This window comes from Schistocerca americana, chromosome 5 (assembly GCF_021461395.2).
Source record: "Schistocerca americana isolate TAMUIC-IGC-003095 chromosome 5, iqSchAmer2.1, whole genome shotgun sequence".
Lineage (NCBI taxonomy): Eukaryota > Metazoa > Arthropoda > Insecta > Orthoptera > Acrididae > Schistocerca > Schistocerca americana.
Window position 1 is genome coordinate 149,479,795 of NC_060123.1, and position 15,818 is coordinate 149,495,612.

A 15,818-nucleotide genomic window follows, 5' to 3' on the forward strand; every position below is an offset into this window, starting at 1 on the left:
TTTTGACTGCTAAAGTGCATAAATATGTGCTGCAAGTGAAATGACAAAGAATTAATTTTAAATTACGTAACAATGCTGTGATATGTTATTGTATAATAAAGTGTGCTTCTGGAGGGAATTTCGCCATTAGTGTGGCGAATTTCCCTCCCGTTCTCGTCTGATGCCATACATCAACATTTATTAGACTAGACTCGTGAGCAATAAAAGAGATTATTGTAGAAGAGCTGTTGTTGTTGTTGTTGTTGTGGTCTTCAGTCCTGAGACTGGTTTGATGCAGCTCTCCATGCTACTCTATCCTGTGCAAGCTTCTTCATCTCCCAGTACCTACTGCAACCTACATCCTTCTGTATCTGTTTAGTGTATTCATCTCTTCGTCTCCCTCTACAATTTTTACCCTCCACGCTGCCCTCTAATACTAAATTGGTGATCCCTTGATGTCTCAGAACATGTCCTACCAACCGATCCCTTCTAGTCAAATTGTGCCACAAACTTCTCTTCTCCCCAATCCTATTCAATACCTCCTCATTAGTTATGTGATCTACCCATCTAATCTTCAGCATTCTTCTGTAGCACCACATTTTGAAAGCTTCTATTCTCTTCTTGTCCAAACTAGTTATCGTCCCTGTTTCAGTTCCATACATGGCTACACTCCATACAAATACTTTCAGAAAGGACTTCCTGACACTTAAAACTATATTCATTGTTAACAAATTTCTCTTCTTTAGAAACGCTTTCCTTGCCATTGCCAGTCCACATTTTATATCCTCTCTACTTCGACCGTCATCAGTTATTTTGCTCCCCAAATAGCAAAACTCCTTTACTACTTTAAGTGTCTCATTTCCTAATATAATTCCCTCAGCCTCACCCGACTTAATCTGACTTCATTCCCTTATCCTCATTTTGCTTTTGTTGATGTTCATCTTATATCCTCCTTTCAAGACACTATGCATTCCGTTCAACTGCTCTTCCAAGTCCTTTGCTGTCTCTGACAGAATTACAATGTCATCGGCGAACCTCAAAGTTTTTATTTCTTCTCCATGGGTTTTAATACCTATGCCGAATTTTTCTTTTGTTTCCTTCACTGATTGCTCAATATACAGATTGAATAACATCAGGGAGAGGCTGCAACCCTGTCTCACTCCCTTCCCAACCACTGCTTCCCTTTCATCCCCCTCGACTCTTATAACTGCCATCTGGTTTCTGTACAAATTGTAAATAGCCTTTCGCTTCCTCTATTTTACGGGCGCTGAAGACCTTGCTGTCGTGTGCCCAAAAAAACCCCTCTACTACTACTACTACTACTACTACTCTATTTTACCCCTGCCACCTTTAGAGTTTGAGAGTATTCCAGCCAACATTGTCAAAAGCTTTCTCTAAGTCTAAAACTGCTAGAAACATAGGTTTGCCTTTCCTTAATCTAGCTTCTAAGATAAGCCGTAGGGTGAGTATTGCTTCACGTGTTCCAACATTTCTACGGAATCCAAACTGATCTTCCCTGAGGTCGGCTTCTACCAGTTTTCCCATTCACCTGTAAAGAATTCACATTAGTATTTTGCAGCTGTGACTTATTAAACTGATAGTTCGGTAATTTTCACATCTGTCAACACCTGCTTTATTTGGGATTGGAATTATTATATTCTTTTTGTAGTCTGAGGGTATTTCGCCTGTCTCATACGTCTTGCTCACCAGATGGTAGAGTTTTGTCAGGACTGGCTCTCCCAAGGCTGTCAATAGTTCTAATGGAATGTTGTCCACTCCCGGGGCCTTGTTTCGACCCAGGTCTTTCAGTGTTCTGTAGAAGAGCTATCTTACATAATATTTTGAGAATTTTTCCTTTAATTGACCACTTAATTAATGTTTATTAATATTCATCGATTTTAATGTTGACAATAATTTTGGGGGAAATTAGAAGTTGATGCACATTTCGTATTCTGTTACCCTGTTTAAAATTAGCTAAATTGGTGTTCTCTATTGACTTTGCAGGCAATATGGTTAGTCAATCGAAGGGTCTGTATGGTAAATAGAAAGAAGAGGATTTAAAAAGTGTTGTTACAGCTGTTTGCAATGGGCAATCTGTGTATGCTGCCGCTAAATTGTGTGGGATTCCGAGAAAAACTCCTGAAGTCCACGTCAAACGTGCTGGTAACAGATCACCAAGGAAGATGTTCGGCAGGCCACCAACTCTTTCAGTGGATCAAGAAAATGGACTTGTTACCCACATCATCAGACTCCAGTCTGTGGGATTTGGGATTACAAAAGAAAAACTACAGACGATGGTATTTGAATATTGTGCCAAGAGAAATATCCCAAACATGTTTAGAAATGACCGTGCAGGGAAATTTTGGTTTCAAGGATTTCGTGCACACCACCCTGAAATAGTTTTCAGAAAAGGAGAAAGTTTGAGTTACAGAAGATTGATACATTTTAACGCTGAAAGAGTATCCCAGTTTTATAATCTTCTGGGAAAAGTTTATGATGCCATGAATCTTTCACCTACCCCACAGCTGATCTACAATGTGGATGAAACAGGATTGCAACTCACTCTTAATCCACAGGAGAAAATTTTAGCTTTGAAAGGTTCAAAGCGTGTTCACGTGGCAACACATGGGGAAAAGGGAGAAACTGTGACAGCCTTGGCTTGTGTCAGTGCCACTGGAACAAATTCCATCCCCCCCATGATTCTATGCAAGTGAAAGAACAGGAAGGATATTTGGGGGTGATGGGTTGCCACCGGGCTCGATATTTGAAATGACACCTAAACGGTACATCACTGTTGATTCATTTTGCAGATTCATGGAACATTTTAAGCGACACCTACTGCCAGGGAATGCACTGCTCATTCTGGATGGACACAAAAGCCATTTGGATGAAGCAGTCTTGAATATAGCGGAAAGATCCAATGTCAAAATTCTCTGTCTGCCTGCTCATTTCTCTCATGAGCTGCAACCCCTGGATAAAAGTTTATTCCGAGCACTCAGAGTTTATTGGAACAAAGCTGTAGACAACTTTAGATGGCAATGCCCTGGACGCCCTGTGTCGAAGATCTATTTTCCTACAATATTTACAGAGGCTTGGTTGAAGATGGCAGTCTCAAGCAAAGCTATTTCCGGTTTTAAGGCAACCGGGACTCACCCTTTTAATCTGGATGCCACACCAAAGCAAGATTTTGCACCAAGCACTGTCTCAGATAATCCAGTTCCTCTCAAACAGGGTTCTGCAAGCACATCTCAAAATGACCTGGAGAGCAAAGACATTCACAACGTTTCTTTTCATGACCTGATGTCAACTCCTAATATCCAGAGGAAAAGGGTAACAAATTCGATGAATTCGTTGTCAGTTTTCATCACTTGGAAGCTCTTTTCTTCCAATGAAGACAGAAATAATTCCACGATGAACACAGATAGCAGTAGGAATGAACAAGTAAGTACGTCGGAACCTGTTCGAAGAAAAAGTAGCCACAGCAAAAACAAAGAGCTGCAGCCTGAGTGCAGTGGAGTAACACTCAGTCCCAAGAAACATAAATGTGCCACATCTTCTACCTGCAAAGATTGCGGAGAAGATTACTATGATCCAAGAGCAAAGCAAGTGGAGTGGTACCAGTGTGTAAGTTGCCAGAACTGGTTTCACGGAGACTTTGACAATCAGTCTGTGAAGAAGTGTAGCTTGTGTACTGTTTGTAATGACTTGGACTCTGATACAGATTAACATGCACGGAAATGTCATAAAAATTATCTAAAAGTGTAGTTGTTTGTTCTGTAGAATTTTCAAGTGTCTTTTCTAAACAGCAGAATTTAAAGTAAACAAAATTTGATTTCAGGTTAAATTCCCTCCCTGGGAGGGAAGTTCGCCAATTGGCTACATTGTAAGGAAAAAATTTCCTATCATTTAATATGTCACTTTCAATAGTTAATGGAGTTTTTATTTCGTATATAGAAGTAAACTTATCATATTAAAAAATATTTCATTATGTTTTCACGAATGAAAACAATTTAAAATATCGTTTTGTAAATTGGTGGTGAACATCCCTCCCTGAACCCTACTAGAACTGACACATGATTACATTTTCACGCAATTTGGGTGCATAGATCCTGAGAAATCAGTACCCAGGACAACCACCTCCGGCCGTAATAAAGGCCTTGATACGCCTGGGCATTGAGTCAAACAGAGCTAGGATGGCGTGTACAGGTACAGCTGCCCATGCAGCTTCAACACGATACCACAGTTCATCAAGAGGATTGACTGGGGTATTGTGACGAGCCAGACATTTTCAGTTGGTGATAGATCTGGAGAATGTGCTGGCCAGGGCAGCAGATGAACATTTTCTGTATCCAGAAAGGTCCGTACAGGACCTACAACATGCGGTCGTGATTTATCCTTCTGAAATGTAGGGTTTCGCACACTTCCAATGTGCATTCACCATGATGCTGTAAACAGAACCTGGATTCATCCAAAAAAATGATGTTTTGCCATTTGTGCACCCAGGTTCGTCGTTGAGTACACCATTGCAGGCACTCCTGTCTGTGATGCAGCGTCAAGGGTAACCGCAACCGTGGTCTCTGAGCTGATAGTCCATGCTGCTGCAAACGTCGTTGAACTGTTCCTGCAAATGGTTGTTGTGTTGCAAACGTCCCCATCTGTTGACTCAGGGGTAAAGACGTGGCTGCACAATCCATTGCAGCCATGCGGATAAGATGCCTGTCATCTTGACTGCTAGTGATACGAGGCCGTTGGGATCCAGCGCGGCATTCCGTATTACCCTCCTGAACCCACTGATTCCATATTCTGTCATTGGATCTTGACCAACGCTAACAGTAATGTCATGATATAATAAACCGTAATTGCGATAGGCTACTATCTGACCTTTATCAAAGTCAGAAACGTGATGGTACGCATTTCTCCTCCTTACACGAGGCATCACAACAACATTTCATCAGGCAACACTTGTCAACTGCTGTTTGTGTATGAGAAATCGGTTGGAAACTTTCCTCATGTCAGCACGTTGTAGTGTCGCCACCGGCACCAACCTTGTGTGAATGCTCTGAAAAGCTAATCATTTGCGTATCACAGCATCTTCTTCCTGTCAGTTAAATTTCGCATCTGTAGCACGTCATCTTCGTGGTGTAGCAGTTTTAATGGCTGGTAGTGTACTTCTGACAAAACTGGTAATTATTTTGCAATTAATTTAGGGCTGGCTTTACTAATTTTTTTTTTTTTTTTTTGAATAGAGCCAAATAAATACTTTAAGACTCCTAGTAGTTCTTCTTCCTAATGTTTATAATTAGTACACAATTTATATTTGTTCATAAGACAAAAATAGAACCTAAGTCATGAAACAATTACTGATTTCACCCTATAACAAAGGTATTACCTAGGAATGATCAAAAGAAATTCAGATATTAATTACATAAACAAAAATAAGTACAAAATTAGAACTAGTGCTATAATCTTCAACACTGAGGGCCAAACTTTCTCTTTTATGGATATGCAGATTATACACATGCATGTCAATGGTAATTAGGCAAAAATGAAAATAAAATGAATTTAAAGAAGCAGATGACAAAACAAGAGAGGAAGTAAAGAGATCCCAGCTTGCTTCATCACAGGCTGTCCATAAATACAAGGGGTTGGAGATCTCTTCTGAACAGCACATTGCCCAGCATCCCAGAAATACTCAATAATGTTCATGTCTGGGGAGTCCGGTGGCCAGCAGAAGTGTTTAAACTCAGAAGAGTGTACCTGGAGCCACTCTGTAGCAGTTCTGGGTGTGTTGGGTGTTGCAGTGTCTTCCTGGAATTGCCCAATTCCATTGGAATTCACAATGGACATGAATGAATGCAGGTGATCAGCTAGGATGCTTATGTATGTGTCACCTGTCGGAGTCATATCTAGACGTATTAGGGGTCCTATATCACTCCAACTGCACATGCTCCACACCATTAAAGAGCCTCCACCAGCTCAAACAGTCCTCTGCTGACATGCAGGGTCCATGGGTTCATGAGGTTGTTTCCATACCCGTACATGCCCATCCGCTTGATACAATTTGAAACGAGACTTGTCTGACCAGGCAACATGTTTTCAGTCATCAACAGTCCAATGTTGGTGTAGACAGGCCCAGGTGAGGCATAAAGTTTTGTGTCATGCAGTCATCAAGGGTACACAAGTGGGCCTTTGGCTCCGAAAGCCCACGTCGATGATGTTTCAGAGAACGCTCACATGCTGACACTTGTTGATGGCCCAGCACTGAAATCTGTAGCAATTTGCTGAAGGACTGCACTTCTATCATACTGAATAATTCGCTTCAGTTGTCATTGGTCCTGTTATTGCAAGATCTTTTTCTAGCTTCAGCGATGTCAGAGATTTGATGATTTACCAGATTCCTGATATTCACAGTACACTCATGAAAAGGTCATACGGGAAAATCCCCACTTCATCACTATGTAGAAGATGCTGTGTCCCATTGTTCATGTGCCGACCGTAACACCACTTTCAAACACACTTAAATCATGATAACCTGCCACTGTAGCAGGAAGAATCAATCTAACAACTGCGCCAGGCACTTGTTGTCTTTGCCGACTGCAGTGCTGTATTCTACCTGTTTATGTATCTGTGTATTTGGATACGCATGCCTATACCAGTTTCTTTGGCACTTAAGTGTATAATGCATGATGTATAAGATATTAATTGCAAAATTCATATAATGATCAGATGTTTATGAAGTGGTTTAACAACTGTATATTTTAACCTGTCTGGAAAAACTCTCTGTGTCGGTGATGCATTGCATATATCACTAAAGACATTATTTATCAAGTTTGAGCAACTTTTCAGAACTTTGTTTGAAATTCCACCAACCCCACATGAGCTTTTGTTTTCTAGAATTTTCATAATAGTATTAATTTCAGTAAAGGATTCTGGTGCTTACTTTTAGTTGCTTCATGTTTTGTGGAATGACATTTTTAATATATTATCTTACTTCTGCAACAGAACCATTTAATCCTATATTTGCTGCCATGTTTAGAAAGTGATCATCATACATCATGGAACTGTGGTTTATTCATCTCATAACATAGATTTTCAATCCATCTGGTTTTTGTATGGAAGACATGTCAAAAATTTATAATATGGTTACAATGATTTTTACACTGATTAAATAATAGCACTAAAAATAATAGCAGTATAATGGTTTTTCTTGGGATATGTAACACATTGTATCCAGCTCAAATTTCCAGTTTGTGTTGCATGCCTCATATGGCTGTTTTCTAAGTAGACCTAAATTCATCTGCCTTAACTTTTTCCCTTTTAATTTATTATAAATTTTCATTCATATGTATTGAGCCCTGCGCATTCAGTTTGAGGTGATTGGTGGGGAGCATAAAATTTTCTTTGTGTTGTGTCTCATGTGAATGAACAAAATGGTTTTGTAAAAATAATTCATGTCTGGTGTACAAAAAGATAATAATCTATAGGGTTGGAAGAGTTAATAATTTAAGTTTTCTAGATAATGGATGACATTGTTCTTCATGATTTACAGTGCACATATTTTGAATGTTTTTTTCTGTATTTTTAGTACCCACGCTATGCTTGCTGAGTTATCCCAAAAGAAATACCATATCTAATAATGGATTGAATGTATTTTGTGCATACTACTTTTCATGTGTCCATGTCAGTGATAAAATTTGCATTACAAATGCAAAACTGCTCTATTTGTTTAAGTACTCAGTGTGTGCCTGCCAGCTCAAATTTTTATCCAAATTTAAACCTGAGAATTTGACTGAGTCAGCTTCTTATATATCTTCGTTGCTGTGAACACTCTTAATCTGCTCACATTTTGACTCTTTAGTTTTGAATTGCAACGAGTGAGTCTTAGATATGTTTAGATTCAATCCATTTAGCTGAAACCAATTTTTTCAAATCCTTATTTTCAACTAAGTTAGAAGTGTCTTCTGTGAATAGAACTATCTACCATTTATCAATGTCCCATAGAGTTGTAATCTTATTATCTGTATTATTTGTGCCTGTCAGGACATGCATACTTCTGGACACTTTAATGACTTTCCTTAATATGTTTTGTAGTGTGCAAGTAATGTCCGATCTTGCTTTACTCTTTCCTTTACATAAATTTCCTTCTTTCTCTTTTGTGAGATTTTAATTATTTCTGTAATGAATCTTCTGTGTAATTTTTTGGGAACAGCAACTTTCAAATATTGACACAAATTTACTATGGAGTAAATTGAATTTAATATTACCACCTCTTTCCACATATACTTCATCCCACACCATCTCTGCTGGCTTACTCTTAAAATATTGTATCTTGTTCTCATTAACAACTCACTGCTTTGTATGAACCTGCTGCAGGGTTGTAAGGTGCCACTCTGTTTATTTCCATCAGTTGCGCTTTGTGATCAGATAGTCCATTAGCAATTAGGTACTGACTAATTGTTTCAGCCTCAGCACTCTCTATTAAAATTTTGTCAATCAGTGTCCTATTATTTTGTTGTGTCTGAATTGGAAAATTGAGTACTGAAATTAGATTGAAACACTCAAATAATAATTCTAGTACATTCTTCCTTTCCATATCTTTTAAGAAATCTACACTGAAATCTCCTTAAACTACTGTTTCTCTTTTTTTTGACAGATAGCTAATATTACCTCACATGATCCTACAGATAGCATTGCTAGCTGCAATAGGCAGAAGACTTGCTTTGTTAGTGCTGCACATTGTAGTGATTTTGATTGAGATGAACTCACACTGCAATGTTCTTCAATGGCACGCCAGTATAGAAGTTCACACAGAAACAGCTAAGCAAAAAATCTGTGCAATTTGTGATTTATTTATGTATAAAAGCTAACTTTGGAATTTTCCTTTGTGTGGGACCATGTGTACTACACATGAAACTGAGCTGACACTCAGTGTGGCGATTGATGGGAGTGACCGTATAGAAATTTCTCACTTACAGTTGCTTCCATCAGCCATCGCATTGAGTGTCAACTTATTTGCACGTACATTACAAGATTCATGTGGCAATTTGAAATTCTAGATTTGCATATTTTATTGTTCATGGCACTTCTGTATAATCTTTCATTGACTGTATAAATACCCATTTCTATTGTGATATACTTTGAAATTCCAAACATTTGCAAATGCCTCAATAAACTCTTACTGTTGTCAATTTAGGCTTACGTTTATTTGCGTTCTCTTAAATTTTTTTAGAACAGTAGGCCTATCATTCTTCAAAACAATTGTTCTCTAATTTTATTGTATAATTATATGAGAAACAGATATTTTTCAGAATTTTTGGTCACTTATAAAACTATATTTTTGTCATTTACCAGTATGAGTGTTTTGGATATGTAACTTATTTCATAGCAGATCAGCATTTGTGGCTCACGGTTAGTGCCGAAGAATAGCTCACCCCTTAATTTCAATTTATGTACGTAGCCCTATGTACACACATCAAAAAAAGTTTTGCACCACCTTGGTTCCGTGAGTTCTGGAACCTCTACAGAAAATTGGAATAGAGATCAACATAAACATAATTTCCACCCTTTTTATTGCTCATGAAAACCACATATTATATGTTGTACCACCACACAGTGAGACTTTCAGAGGTGGTGGTCCAGATTGCTGTACACACCAGTACCTCTAATACCCAGTGGCACATCCTCTTGCATTGATGCATACCTGTATTCGTCATGGCATACTATCCACAAGTTCATCAAGGCACTGTTGGCCCAGATGTTCCCACTCCTCCATGCCAATTTGGTGTAGATCCCTCAGAGTGGTTGATGGGTCACCTCATCCATAAACAGCCCTTTCAATCTATCCCAGGCATGTTCAATAGGGTTCATGTCTGGAGAACATGCTGGCCACTCTAGTTGAGCAATGTTGTTATCCTGAAAGAAGTCATTTACAAGATGTGTACGATGGGGGTGCAAATTGTCATCCCTGAAGACGAATGCCTTGCCAATATGCTGCCGATATGGTTGTACTATCGTTCGGAGGATGGTATTCACATATCGTACAGCTGTTACGATGCCTTCCATGACCATCAGCAGCATATGTTGGCCCCACATAATGCCACCCCAAAGCTGCAGGGAACCTCCACCTTGCTGCACTCTCTGGACAGTATGTCTAAGGCGTTCAGCCTGACCGTGTTGCCTCTTTTGTGTTAGCAGAAGAGCCAACACCGTGTTACGAATGGATGCCGAAATGCACGCGTTTTAGCTCACGCAGGCTGGTGTGAGGAGGGAAGAACTATACTGATATGTGGTCTGGAACATGACAGGAAATGAGAATTCAGAAAGCAGACGTAATTAGTTTGATACTTAACTTTAATCCATTAATGATGAACGTCGCTCTTGACGGTACATGAGTCACAATATTATCTGTTCAGAAGACATTCTTGAAGATAGTACTTATAGTAACTGAATAAGGCGCCTTGCTAGGTCATAGCAAATGATGTAGCTGATGGCTATGCTAAACTGTTGTCTCTGCAATTGAGAGCGTCTGTAGACAGTGAACCATCACTAGCAAAGTCAGCTGTACTACTGGGGCGAGTGCTAGGGGGTCTCTCTAGACTAGACCTGCTGTGTGGCGGCGCTTGGTCTGCAATCACTGATAGTGGTGACACGCGGGTCCGACGTATACTAACGGACCGCGGCCGATTTAAAGGCTACCACCTAGCAAGTGTGGTGACACCACAGCCTCCAAACATGTCTCTGACGATTGTCCGGTTGAAGGCACATGCGACACTCACTGGTGAAGAGAACGTGATGCCAATCCTGAGCGGTCCATTCGGCATGTTGTTGGGCCCACCTGTACCGCATTGCATGGTGTTGTCGTTGCAAAGATGGACATCACCATGGATGTCGGGAGTGAAGTTGCACATCATGCAGCCTATTGCGCACAGTTTGAGTCATCACGTGACGTCCTGTGGCTGCACAAAAAGCATTATTCAACATGGTGGCATTGCTGTCAGGGTTCCTCCAAGCCATAATCCATAGGTAGCAGTCATCCACTGCATCCCTTGGGTGGCCTGAGTAAGGCATGTCATCGACAGTTCTTGTCTCTCTCTGTATCTCCTACGTGTCCGAACAACATTGTGGACACTTCCCTTGTTGAGAGCCCTTCCTGGCACAAAGTAACAATGCAGATGCAATTGAACTGTGGTAGCGCCTTGACCAGCCCTGGGTTAATACGGCTGTCAACCGTCTTAACAGAGTGATTTTTTGGGGGGGGGGGGGGGGGGGGGGTACGTATCTGTGCTGTGCCTGTTGATGCAATTGGGAGATGGGTTTACACTAGTCATGGCCTGTACTTGTATAGGAGGGGGAAGGATAGATTAGTTGATCTTCTTGCAGAAAATGTAAGGGGGGACCACATGCACACAAGACAATATACCTGTGATTACTGCTGTGATTACTGGAGTCAGAGGGATACATTTTTTAGATTAGAGTCAGGTTACAGACAGAGAGTATTGAAAGAGATTAAAACAGAACAGTGCCGTAATGTCTGTTGCAGTATCCAAAAAATAAAATTTGTGTGTTTCATCAGAACGTTAGAGGACTGAAAAATAAGATAGACGAGCTTCTTGTATGCCTATAAAATGGTGTAAATTCTGAAGGCATAGATGTTTTGTGTCTCTCTGAACACCACGTAACCGCAGCAACGTAGAAGTTAAATTTAAGGGATTACAGATTAGTATCTTATTCATGTAGAGTCAGCATGGAAAAGGAGGAGTAGCTATTCATATAAAAACTGGACACAAAGTCAAAAACATTGAAACAAACAGTTTTTGTGTAGAACAGATCCTTGAAGCATGTGCTTGTGAGTTGCTACTACAATATACTTCTATAGTAATTGTAACAATCTACAGATCCCCTCTAGGTAACTTTCAGCTATTCATGAAAAATCTTGAGGCATTATTGAGCTACCTGTCAGACAAAAAGAAGCAGTTAGTGGTTTGTGGTAATTTTAATGTAGATTTCTTAAAAGATACGGATAGGAAAAATGTTTCAATCTAGTATCTGTTGTAAATTTTCCAACTTGTGTGCAGCAGGATAGTAGGTCACTTATCGATAACATTTTCATAGACAGTGTTCAGAAGAACTTAGAATTTTCAGACAGCCTTCACGGTCAGGGGTTGATACAGAGTTGCTGCACGGCAGAAGTCGGCGCCTACATCATCAGAACGCTGCCTACCGACGACGTGCTGCAGATTTCAGTACTGGTACAGTATTTTGCGGCTCCGGCAGTGTAGGGCCTTATCAGTTTTATACTGAATCCCTCAGCAGCATGCGCGTTCACTTTGCTACAAGTCCGCCTTGCTTGTTTCTCCATGTGATCGCATTTGAGCTCTCACTACTAATTTCAATACTGCTATATAGTCGGTAGATTAATATTTGATTCATTAGGGCCTCCAGTCATTATCGTCAATCGTTTGCATCACAGAGAGTAGGAGCCCCTTGTTCTCGAGCCAACTCATATTCTCATAATATTTGAGTATACCCTGTACTTTAACCCACTGTTTGTGTCGATAATCATGTATATTTATGTTGTGATGCATAATAAATATCATTGTAATATTTAATCCGCATATCATTTAGTAGATATATGCAGAATCCCATTTAATGTTGTTTATTATTTTAAAGTCCTCTTTTTTTCTGAGTAGATTACGATTTTTATTACATTATTGTGAGTGTGTACTCCATATTTTACCAACTAACAGGATCGACCATCGTTTTCTTCCGTTACCGTTGTGCACATAATCAATTAGGTGGTATGTAGGGAGGGGGTCGAGTGCATGTCCAGTTCTCATGCAAAAATTCGTCTGAATTAAAGAGGTACAAACTCTTCTCCACCCCGGCACCTCGCAAAGCTGGACGTGCAGACCGCGTGAGACGACGCTTCATCCAGTCCCAAACATGCTCAATGGGGGACAGATCCGGAGATCTTGCTGGCCAGGGTAGTTGACTTACACCTTCTAGAGCACGTTGGGTGGCACGGGATACATGCGGACGTGCATTGTCCTGTTGGAACAGCAAGTTCCCTTGCCGGTCTAGGAATGGTAGAACGATGGGTTCGATGACGGTTTGGATGTACCGTGCACTATTCAGTGTCCCCTCGACGATCACCAGTGGTGTACGGCCAGTGTAGGAGATCGCTCCCCACACCATGATGCCGGGTGTTGGCCCTGTGTGCCTCGGTCGTATGCAGTCCTGATTGTGGCACTCACCTGCACGGCGCCAAACACGCATACGACCATCATTGGCACCAAGGCAGAAGCGACTCTCATCGCTGAAGACGACACGTCTCCATTCGTCCCTCCATTCACGCCTGTCGTGACACCACTGGAGGCGGGCTGCACGATGTTGGGGCGTGAGCGGAAGACGGCCTAACGGTGTGCGGGACCGTAGCCCAGCTTCATGGAGACGGTTGCGAATGGTCCTCGCCGATACCCCAGGAGCAACAGTGTACCTAATTTGCTGGGAAGTGGCGGTGCAGTCCCCTACGGCACTGCGTAGGATCCTACGGTCTTGGCGTGCATCCGTGCGTCGCTGCGGTCCGGTCCCAGGTCGACGGGCACGTGCACCTTCCGCCGACCACTGGCGACAACATCGATGTACTGTGGAGACCTCACGCCCCACGTGTTGAGCAATTCGGCGGTACGTCCACCCGGCCTCCCGCATGCCCACTATACGCCCTCGCTCAAAGTCCGTCAACTGCACATACGGTTCACGTCCACGCTGTCGCGGCATGCTACCAGTGTTAAAGACTGCGATGGAGCTCCGTATGCCATGGCAAACTGGCTGACACTGACGGCGGCGGTGCACAAATGCTGCGCAGCTAGCGCCATTCGACGGCCAACACCGCGGTTCCTGGTGTGTCCGCTGTGCCGTGCGTGTGATCATTGCTTGTACAGCCCTCTCGCAGTGTCCGGAGCAAGTATGGTGGGTCTGACACACCGGTGTCAATGTGTTCTTTTTTCCATTTCCAGGAGTGTATGTTAAAAATGTCATTCCCCAGGACTTTAGGCCTTTAGAAATAGCACCAACATCCCGCACTGAAATTAAGGGAATTATAAATATACTAAAAAACAAGATCTCATGTGGTGTTGATAGAGTCTCTAACAGAATTTTGAAGTGTTGTTCTAATTTAATAGGTGGAGTCCTTAGCGATATACGTAATGCTTCGCTGGCACAGGCAATTTTTCCAGACAGATTGAAATACACAATTGCCAAACCTATTCATAAGAAAGGGGACAAGAGTGACTTAAATAATTATAGACCAATCTCATTTCTGACTTCATTTTCTAAAATATTCGAAAAAGTTGTGTATTCAAGAGTAGTCTCATGTTTAAGAGAAAATAATTTACTCAGCATGTCACAGTTCGGATTCCGGAAGGGTTACTCGACTGAGAATGCTATCTACACATTACCCATGAAATAATACAAGCCCTAAATAGCAAATTATCGCCATTTGGTATCTTTTTGTGTCTCCAAGGCATTTGACTGTGTGGATCATGTCACACTCTTAGAAAAACTCAGGTTTTATGGAATTGAAGGCTATACACATATCTGGTTTGAATCATACTTAATGAACAGAAAGCAAAAAGTTGTGCTGAATATCACAAATAATGTTGGGAGGGTGGTAAATTATAGTGAATGGGGAGTTATCACAAAGTGAGTCCGACAGGGTTCAATTCTAGGTCCTCTGCTGTTCCTGATTAATGTGAATGACCTCCCACTTAATGTTCAGCAAGCAGAACTAGTACTTTTTGCAGATGACACGAATGTTATAATAAATCCCATTTCAGAAAAAGCAGCTGAATATATTGTTAAGGATGTCTTTCAAAGAATTATTAAGTGGTTCTCAGAAAATGGACTCTCCCTTAATTTTGAAAAAACTCACTATATCCATTTCTGTACACCGAATAGAGTCATACTGACAATTGATGTAGCATATGAACAGGGGTCAGTTAACAGGGTAGATTTCTCCAAATTTTTGGGTGTTCACATTGATGACAACTTGAACTGGAAGAGCTTCTCAAACAACTAAGTTCAGCTTCTTTCGCTCTTCGTATAATCGCTAGTCTTGGTAATAAATAGATCAGCCTCCTAACGTACTTTGCATATTTCCACTCAATAATGTCTTATGGAATAGTTTTCTGGGGTAACTCACCTCTTAGACATTAAGTATTGATTGCACAAAAGAGAGCAGTGAGAATAATTAGTGGTGTTCACCCAAGGATGTCATGTGGGCATCTTTTCAAGAAGTTAGGTATTTTAACTGCACTGTCAGAGTACATATATTCGCTAATAAAATTTGTTATAAATGATCCATCTCAATTTGCAAAAAACAGTGATCATCATATGTACAACACTAGAGGGAAAATTGACCTTTCCTATCCGTTATTGAAGCTGTCAGTTGTTCAAAAATGAGTGCATTATTCAGCAACAAAAATCTTTGATCATTTGCAAATATAAATTGTCTGGCAGGTAGCAGATCGAGTTTTAAGTCTAGCTCAAAATCATTTCTTTTGGACAACTCCTTCTACCCCAAGGATGAGTTTCTGTTTCATAAATGGTAAAAAAAAATTGTACCTCTAAATGTTGTTGCATGTGTAGTACTAAAAATTTCAGTAATATTAATATTAGCACTATTCATGTTTGTATATATATCTTGTAATCTGACTTGTTCCACATCATATCGATAAAATGATCGGGAAAATAATCTACAGTACATGACATAACTAAAACTAAATCATCTAGGCATGGTTGAACTACAGACAACACGAGCCATGTACCTCCTTCCTGGTGGA